This window comes from Lupinus angustifolius, chromosome LG03 (assembly GCF_001865875.1).
Source record: "Lupinus angustifolius cultivar Tanjil chromosome LG03, LupAngTanjil_v1.0, whole genome shotgun sequence".
Classification (NCBI taxonomy): Eukaryota; Viridiplantae; Streptophyta; class Magnoliopsida; order Fabales; family Fabaceae; genus Lupinus; species Lupinus angustifolius.
Genome location: NC_032011.1, coordinates 10,197,785 through 10,208,167, shown reverse-complemented (window position 1 = coordinate 10,208,167; position 10,383 = coordinate 10,197,785).

The window sequence follows — 10,383 nt, the reverse complement described above, 5'->3', positions numbered from 1 at the left end:
GTCAGTTTTTTTTATAAAATATGTGGTCATATTTAATAGATGTACACTTTATTATGGAGAAAACAACTAGTATTATGATAAAGTAAGGAAAAAGACAATGATATAACAGAAAAGATCACTATTTTTTTATGAAAATAATTTTTTTGATTAGTGTAACCAAATTTTATCATTATACTAGCAATGTTATTTACATTTGATTAGTATTTTATATTTCCAAAAACAAAATACGTATACAAATAAAATTTATAAATAAAAATTACATAGAAATTAACATTGCAATAATTCAAATTGCATAAACAAAATATACTTAAAAGTATAGCGTGTCTGAAAATATAAAAATGCATAAATAATTTAAAAATCTCATATTTTAATCAACAATTTATCATTGGGCGGTTATTACTGCATATTTTTATTAGCAAAAACTGTTAATATGTTTACTACTTTACTATTTAAGTTTACCATTTTTCATTTAAGAAAAAAATTCACTTTTTATTTCAATTTTATGCAAAGTAAAAAGAGTGGCTCATTTAATTGCAAACATAAGAGAACAAATGTTATTCCTATTCTTTTGTTGTATCATATGTTTAGCATATCATTTTATTTCAGCAAAGATATTCTCCTCACCTTGCATATAAGTAATTAATTATTTTGAGGTGGATGATTATCTCATCCAATAAATAATAGTTTTATGAATCTTGACCTTTGATACTAATGAGTGTTGGTTCGAGTAGTATATAATTGATTCCTCTCAAACAAAGTCTTAAGTTTGAGTTTTATAGGTGAAAAATATATGCTAGGAAAGTTAGCCTTATATACATGTGGATGTTCCTAGCTCGAACATGATTGCCCCGAATAAAAAAATACTTATGGGAAACCAAAAAAATATTGACCTTTGATTTTCTTCCTGATATATTATAGAATGACAAATTAAACATTACATCAATTGTCTTTTTTAATAGTTCAACGATTTATCTTAATTAAATAAAAATTATTCGATGCTTTCCTTTTAGATGATTATATTATTATTATTATTAAATTAGATCAAAATTATTTACATACTTAATACTCCATGGCTCACTTGAATATTATACACATGGAGTATTGACAATTGTCATAAGGATGGAATTTATTTTACATGAGAATTAATGTTTTAACATATTAAGAAATAAAAAAATTAGCTTTTTTTTATATCTTTTATATCCTTAAACAACCTTAGACATCAATTCGTTTATTTACTAAATCAAGGCACGTATAAGAATTCAATTATTCCTACGCATTTAATAGTATGTTGGCAAATCATTAAATAGGTTACCATGAAAATTAAATGGATTTTTCAATGTTTCATCCCATGACATATTTTAATTTATCCAAAAAAAAAAAAAGTTGCTACCAATATTTGGAAAACAAACAATTATTTCTACAATGTATTTTCTAAGCACATCAATTATTAATGTCAACTTATTTTTTTATGGTGTTATAGAAGGATATCCTTTACCATTTTGGTAAATAACTAATTATTTTTGTTAACTAAAATATGTTTAAAGTATACCCTAGTTTTTTTAACTAAACTAAAATCGTTTGAACAAGTGTATTATTAAGGAATATAAAAAATTAAAATATTTTTATTTTATTTTTGAAGCGGACAACATTTAAACTTTAGAAATGTTTAATGCATCATATTATCTGCACAACTTTTTTTACTTGTGAATCTTTAACTAATGTCTTAAACATTCATGTTCATATTTCCCTTAAATTTAAACTCAACATATTTGTTCCAAAATAAGAATAAAATAAAAGGAATTTAATAATTAAATTTGAACCCAAAATGATTATAATGCACTTTATGGTGTCCTCTATGAGATAATAGTGGGCTTTTGATGCTGAGATACCAACCAAACAGATATAATTAGCACGAGAGAAATCAAAATAAATTAGAGTTCAACTTACAAGGATTTATTCGGCTTAAAATTTAACTCAAATTTAAAATGAACTAGGTTACTAATTCAAGTTCAACTTGATTTAAGTTCGTGAACTATTCTACTCTATTTGTTAGCCGGAATTGATAAACACATAAATATGTTTTAAGTATACATTTATATATTAAACATATTAGTCATTGTTGGTAGCTTTGTTGTAATACCTTAGCATTCACATATGATCCTCCTGATATATGTATTTAATGAGTGTGCTACTATTTAATCTTAAATACTCCTGCAATATTTTATTCTTCGAGATGGAGCCTCTGCGACTTGAACTCATGTAGCTTAGTCGTAGCAACTCAATGGAATCGATGACTATATATAAGTTCATGAGGTCATGAGTTCGAGACGCGAAAGCTTCCTCTCAGAGGAAAATATTGCAGAAAATATTTAAGATTAAAGGGTGACACACTCAATAAATTTATGATAAGAAAATTTGTCCTATATAAAAACTGTTTGATTTCCCCTTTCACAAGAAGGGGGTGGGGGACCAAATATTTTAGGCCACTCAATTAGGCTCATCACCTACAAACCGTGGGACATAGTAACTATAAATATCAAACTATATATCGTGATCCATTTTGGCAGTTCATGCATGTGATTCAAATCACAAAACAAAAACAAACCTCATAAATTTCCATTCCTAGTGTTTTCATCTGCTTGCATATAAGGTGTAGCTTTACTTTCATCACTTGCCAAATCTAGATGAACAAACACAAAAACATCCCAATCATTATATTGATCATTTCATTTTCATGGTAGTTTTAAATTCATGTCTATGGTCAATAAATAAATTATAATGTACAATAGAAGTTTGAGAAATTATTTTTGTTGCATGCATACGTGACGAAAGAACCTAAGTAGAGGGAATATAATAGAAAGTAGCTACGCGTTATTAAAATAGTAACCTTAAGATTAGCTTTAGTTGAGACTTTAAAGTTTAAAGGAATATATCTACTTGAACGCAAAGCATTTGCCACAATTTGTTTCACAAGGCCCTTTAATGCTAATTTAAAGTAACAAGAAACCCAAAAGCCAAATCACTAATTCTTCAAGGCAATGTATAACTCGATGGCAACATCACATCTTGAATGTCACTTCATGTTTCATTATTTGTAATTAGTTAAAATTACTTAATTATTACAAAAAATAACTTAAATATATTTTTTAAACAAATATTACAATTAAGTAACATATGAAATAATACATTTTTAAGACAAAAAGTGTGTATTACCCTCAATTGCCAAATCTGCCACATACCAAGATTGTTAATTAGGTACAATAGATCAATTGCCTGTAAAGTAAAGAAATGATCACCATAATGATTGCAAGTACTATATTATTTTATAAACGAAATAATTGTATTCTATATTATTACAAGGATAAAAAATCAACACCCTTAAATTTTCAAAATTTAATGTTTAAAGCATGTTTATAAAAATAGGATTTCCGGAAAAAAATTTGTTTGTTTCTAAAAAGTATAGGTGAAAAAAAAAATTGGTACTATTAAGAGTATTCTTTCACTCTTTAAGGGATGAACTAATCTTTTTTGGGTGCATAACTACCCTCCTAATAAATATTGCTCTCAATAATCAAACTCTTGATATTTGATCATATCATCATGAGTCATAACAAACGGGTTGTTGGTTGTAAAAGAGCTTTTGATTATATAGAGATAACATCTAATGAATCACATTAGGGGTTACTTACGATGGAAAAAATTATAAAATTATTTATTTAATAGATATTTTATTTTTGTCCAATCAGAACTTTCTCGGAAATTTTAATGCAATTATCTTTTGGGTATAGAATAAATTAATTTTAACATACTTAGTTTATGGCAATTGGCCCAACTTTTTTGGGGTTTGAAAGGAAAAAATTATAAACAAGAGTTTCAAAAGTAAAACTTTATTTGACAATTATACAGTTGATCAGCTGATATTAAGCTTAAATTTGTCTGCCGTAGACAGGTGGTGGAGGCAGCTAAGATAGTGAACGTAGTAGTGGAGGTGAGACACGATTGGTAGTAGTAGAGAGGCAGTGGTGACAGTGATGGTGGTAACCGAGGTGAAAATAGCAATGATATGTTAGAAATTTTGTATCATACATGCAATATTTAAATGTAGTGAGATTATTATTTTTTATTAGTCAATTTAAAGTAATCTAATTCAAGTTAGATTTACATTTATGAACATAATTATCATGAAAATTATTGTGTAAATATCAAATGTCTTATTTCTATTTTTATGATAGCTAAAACTAGAAATAAGCAAATTAAGGAGCATAACTTATCATGAAAGAGTTTGAATTCAAATGAGATCACTCTTCATGAATTGAAAGAGTATGAATTCAGGAAAGATCATGTGTACTTCCTATAAATAAGGCTTATGATCTCCAAGTCATACGACAAATCCAACAATCGCTTGACACTAGCCTTTCAATTTGTTAGCTCATGAAATAAAACTTTATGTCTAGACACTTTACCTACACAATGAAGAACTATGATATACAAAACATACCTCTAGTAATTATGATTACGAAATTGAGTTTTGGTGCAATATGTCAAATATACTAATCATTAATGTCTTGATTATATTAGTAGCTTATTAATATAACTCTATGTGTAGTAAGTAACACTAATAAGATGAAGATTTATGAACTGTGAACATTTATATGTCTAAGAACTATGTTTACAAATTAAATATGAGAGTTATTCAATATTCATATGAATCTATGTCTAGTAATTATATTAACACATGCGCATTTGGCAAACTAGCACAAATCTATGTCTAGAAATATACCAATAAGATGAGTTCCTAATTTTAGACTCTTAAAACTAGAATTTCTTCATGAATTCATCACTCAAGTCTCATACTAAAGAGGTTATCAATCTCTAAGGATGCATTAGGTAACATAAACAACTGATAAAAGTCAACACATAATAATTAAGCATAAATATGAATCCAAGTATATACATCAAGTGAATATTACATTCAATCTAATAAAGGAGAAGTTCAGCTAACCGTTTTCATGATAACTACAACGAAGATAAAAAAGAGAGAAAACACAACTCATGTAAGAAAGGATTACCTCCTCAATGAACATAAATCAACTCCTCTAACCTTTCTCTCTTGCTTTTACATTTCAGTTCTAGCTAAAACTAACCTAGAAAGTAAGATAAATGGAATATATTGTGTTTCTAATTGAAAAAGTACAAGATGATACCGAAAACTCCTTTTCAATCCCCTTTTAACATTTCTTATTTTGGCATGTTTCACTGGGCGTAGGGACATGCAATGATCACACTCTTTGCCTGACCACGACCTTTCAGCTAGCCAAGTTATACTGACCCCAACTTCCTTGCGGTAAATGTGTTGAGCACAACTCCTGTACTGGGTGCAGATGTCCTGATATAGATAGGTTTGACTGTTTTCAACTGCATTATACCATTTCGTGCTTATTTTTGCTCTTTTAGTGCTGGAATAACATGAAAACTTATATGATAGGATTTCTGCAATAAATGAACTAAATGCAAAGTATAAATGTTACTTTTTCAACTTTTAAAGTAAAAAAAATCAATTATCTTTATAAATTAAGATACGGTTCTGTCTATACTCATAAGAAATGCAATGGTTGATATTATTAAATAAGTAAATACTATTAAATCATAGGATAATATATTATTAAATATAACTGTAATTTTTTATGTACATTATAATTAGAGTAAATTACACTGATACCTCTGAATTTTTAGTAAAATTACACAAATCACCCCTCCATTTTTACACCTACAAAAAATCCCTGATTTTTTATACATACACTATACTGACTACTCATGTATAAAAAATAAGTGTGATTTCTTAAAGAAAAAAGGTGATCACTGTAATTAAGTTAAACAAAAATATGGTATATTATGGAAACAAATACAAATAGTATACAAGTCAATGCATTTTCATTATTTTTGTTCATTACAATATAGTATGAGAGTGATTTAAACAATATCTCATAATTATTATGCATTTTGTGATTAAAAAAAGTAATGAAAATGTATTGACTCATACTATTTGGATTTGTCTCTGCAATATATTATATTTTGTTTAACTTAATTAAACTTATCATCATTTTTATTTATTTAAAAGATCATACTTATTTCATATACAGAGGTAATGAGTATAACGTATGTATAAAAATTAAGGGTTTTCTGTAGGTGTAAAAATTAAAATGAAGGGGTGATTTATATAGCTTCACTAAAACTTATGAGGGGTTAGTATAATTTAATTTATAAGAAGGTCAAAGTTAAGAAATTAAATCTTAATTATTTCTTCGTTTTTTTGTTGATATATTCAGTTATTTACTTCGTTTTCTAGTGGGTGTATACAGATAAAACCAGTTATTATTTTAACAATTATGAATTAAAATTACATGTTATTTATATATTTTTTAAATCTGATTAGTCCTTAATTTGCATGGAAAATCTAGCTAGCTATTGCACAAAAAAACATTAAGCTAATTTTTTTTTTCACATTATAAGGATATATTTTGACCTGTAGATAATATGAGCATTGGGAATAAAAAATTGAACCTTCAATTTCTGCATTAAGGTATGAAATTACAATTAAGCCAGGATTAATTTAAGGCCAAAGCTAATATACAAACTGCATATTAGTTTGTTTGGAAGTGAATTGTTTTATAGTCGCTTGGTGAAGAAATTGATTACCGGTTACCGTTTTGTGCACTTTTTAGAAGTCAGTGTAACATTATACGACTTCAATATATAAGTCGTGATGATGTAATATAACTTTTGGTCAGTATAGAAGTTGTGATGCCACATAACAACTTTTATTATAACTTTTGGTCAAAAGTCGTGATGACACATAATGACTTCAAAATAGAAGTCATGATGATGTAATACAACTTTTGGTCAGTATAGAAGTTGTGATAGCACAAAATAACTTCTGAATGGAAGTCGTGATGGTGTAATACAACTTCTGGATGACCTATAACGACTTCTGGTCAGTATATAAGTTATTCTATGGCAACCTGACTTCCCACAAAAGTTTTGTATTTCGGTATCACGACTTCTGAACTGTAACCAAAGGCCTCACATAAATCGTATTTTAGTATCACGACTTCTGAACAACAACGGTAGCCGGTCACGATTTTAACAGATGAGATTATAGATTCCAATGGCTAAAAAAAATAGTTTGTTTGGAAGCAAACTAACTTACAGTTCACAAGTTAGTCGCCACCTTAGTTTAAACCTATTCTTATTTTCTTTCTATCATCTATCACTCTTCACTTCTCACTTTGTCACATTTAGCTGTATATCATTTGCAAGGAGAATAAAGCACCAATGTTGTCTTGTGCATAGTTAAAAGGAAAAGGAAATAAACAATTGCGTGCCAATAACATGGAATATATTTTTTGATATAATTAAGTGACATTTCCAACAAATGTTACTATCACTTTTAGAAATCAAACATTTAACCTTTTGACTTATATGAATATTCTAAAAGGTTTTATATTACTATATCAACGTTTCATAATATATTGTTTATTTATATTCACATCTTAACTATGTCTCTAAATCCATCTTTCTTTTTCTTAATCTTTTATTCGAATATTCTTAGAGTAGCAGGTAGCAGTTCACTTTCGAACTGAAATCTTCTTTTTGCTACAATCAAATACTAGGTACTGATTACCCACATAACCACATTATATACGTGATGCAAGGTTGTGTGAAAGACATCAAATTCTAACAATTAGTAGTGATATACACAAAATATAATTATTCATATCCATATTTAATTTTTAGTTTAAATCTTAGTTTTTTTAATACTTAATGTGCAACATATTTACATTTTTTAATAGAAAAGAATATTGAACTATCTAGGGGAGGAGAAGATCGACAAATATAGTATGTTAGTATTTGTTGTACATGGGTGAGATCTAAGCCTCAATCTATTGCTTTCACTCCACCACCCCTTTTTGTCAAATAACCTTTATAACTCTATATTTTTTTAAATTTGCTATGGGTTAGGCTCGAACCCACAACCTCATTCCTTGAATTTCTCCACCTAAAGCATTCATTTGGTAGGAGAGAAAGAGAAGGAGAGGAGAGAAGATGAGGAGAAAGTTCTTCTATCTCTCCTTTGGTTGAGGAGAGAATATAAGAGAAGAGAGTAAAAGAGGAAGTGAGACCCACCAAAATTTGTTCTTCTTTTATATGAAGAGAAAATGAGAGAGGAAGAATGAAAGAGTAAAATAACTCATTTTTCTTCTTTTTCTATAGAACCAAACAACACAAAACTTCTCTCTTTTTCTCATTTTTTCCCTCTCTTTTCAAGTTCTTTCTCTCATATTTCTATATTCTTACTTTCTTCCCTCCAACCAAATGAAGCATTAAGTGTGAGACATCGTTATGACTCCCCATAATCATATATTATGCATCAACATATGATGCAACTCAATGTTAAGAAAAGATAACTAAACATCAATTCAGAATAAGTCTCATATTAGGTTTAATCTGTTTAAATATTAAGTCGTCCGGTCGGACCAAGTGATTACATATATAATTATTTTTATCTATAAAAATATAATTATGTATAAATATAAAGTTTTATATAATTAATAATTATATATAATTACAATGAAGTAACATTTCTCAATATTTTTTGAACCAGAGTAAAACAAAATATTAGAGTGGTGATCCATTTTTTTAATTTGAAGTGAATCGTCTGGTTCACTTCTCAGATTATTCCGTTGTAACTGAGTTTAATATGGTCGGTCTGGAATTTCCACGTTCAAAGCAGTCAAACCCTCATTCAACTAGGATTGCAAATTGGAATCATTTTCAAATTCAGTCAACGGTCGGAATGAACATACATGCTTACTTATATAAGATTGCAATTTTACCTTTTTATTATCTTATTTATAATAATATTTACAAATTAAATAAAAAAGATTGGTTAAAATCTTATAACATAACAACATTATTTTGATCTAGTTATATATATAGATAGCAACAATTGTTTAATTGTCTATAAGAATATATGTGTAGTTATATGTCAAAGCAAAATATACAAATTGTCAATAGACCAATGTGTTTTATAAAATCTCAAAAAATTGAGAGATTCTATCTTATTCTTCATAAAAGATATGTATGTGTTAGTATATCTCAAAAGTCATTACTTTGAATAATAAATAGTAATCTAGCATAAAACAGTCCATGAAAATAGTTTTCACTGTAACTCTTCTGATATAAAACTGTAGACCTTAGAATCATATCATCAGTGACAGATCTAGGGATCAAAGACAGATATGTAAATTATATTGAATGGTTCAAAATATATTAGAATAAGATATATGAGTGAAATTTTATATAACTTTGCTGCGACAAAGGTTAATTATTATAAAGGGTAATATATACAAACATTTTTTTGAGGGTGTGCATTACAATGAGCTCCACCACTGCTCGTCTTGCCTTAGAAATTATCCATTTTAAAAGTATCTTAATCAAAATCAATCGATTTGATTTTTGAAACTTCAAACTTTGCAATGCAACATCAAATGTGTGAAGAAGATCTTGCTCCTGACCTTGGCACGGTTTTGATGAAGACACCAACATCACCAAAATGAAGATGACTTATGAAGACAAATGAAGATAAAGTTTTAAGACATTAGATTAAGTCTTTGTAAATACTTCTATCCTAAACTCTTAAGTATATACAAGTATAATTGCTCAAACTATTTTTTAGAAAATGTGAGACACTTTTAAAAGACTTAAATTTTTTTTCAAAAATAGTGTGTAACAGATTAATTCATTAAGTAACAGGTTACATGTGTGAGAAAAGAGTTATCCAACTGAAAAACTGATTTTTGAAGCCGAGTAACTGATTACTCAAAGTGAGTAACCGATTACTCAAAATAAATTTTAAACATCTGTTGGACAGAGAGTTTGAGTAACCGATTACTCAAAGCGAGTAACCGATTACTCAAAATAAATTTTAAACATCTGTTGGACAGAGAGTTTGAGTAACCGATTACTCAAAGCGAGTAACCGATTACTCAATGTAAAATTCGAATTTCAAATGGACAGAAAGTTTGAGTAACCCATTACTCAAATGAGTAACCCATTACTGAGAGTTGTTGGAAGTGTTTTTCAGATTTCAAAGTGAAATGTCTTCACTCCAAACGAAATCTCTTCACTCTAAACAACTCATACACTTTCAGAAACCTTCAAAGGGTGTTTGTAAACTCTATATAAAGGGCTCTAAACTCTCACACAAATAACACACATTATATAAGAGAATACATACAACTTTCATACAATTTTCTCAAAAGCTCTCACACTTTTCTTAGAACTTATCTTTGAACTCTTTGCAACTTGTTCTTAAACTTTCAA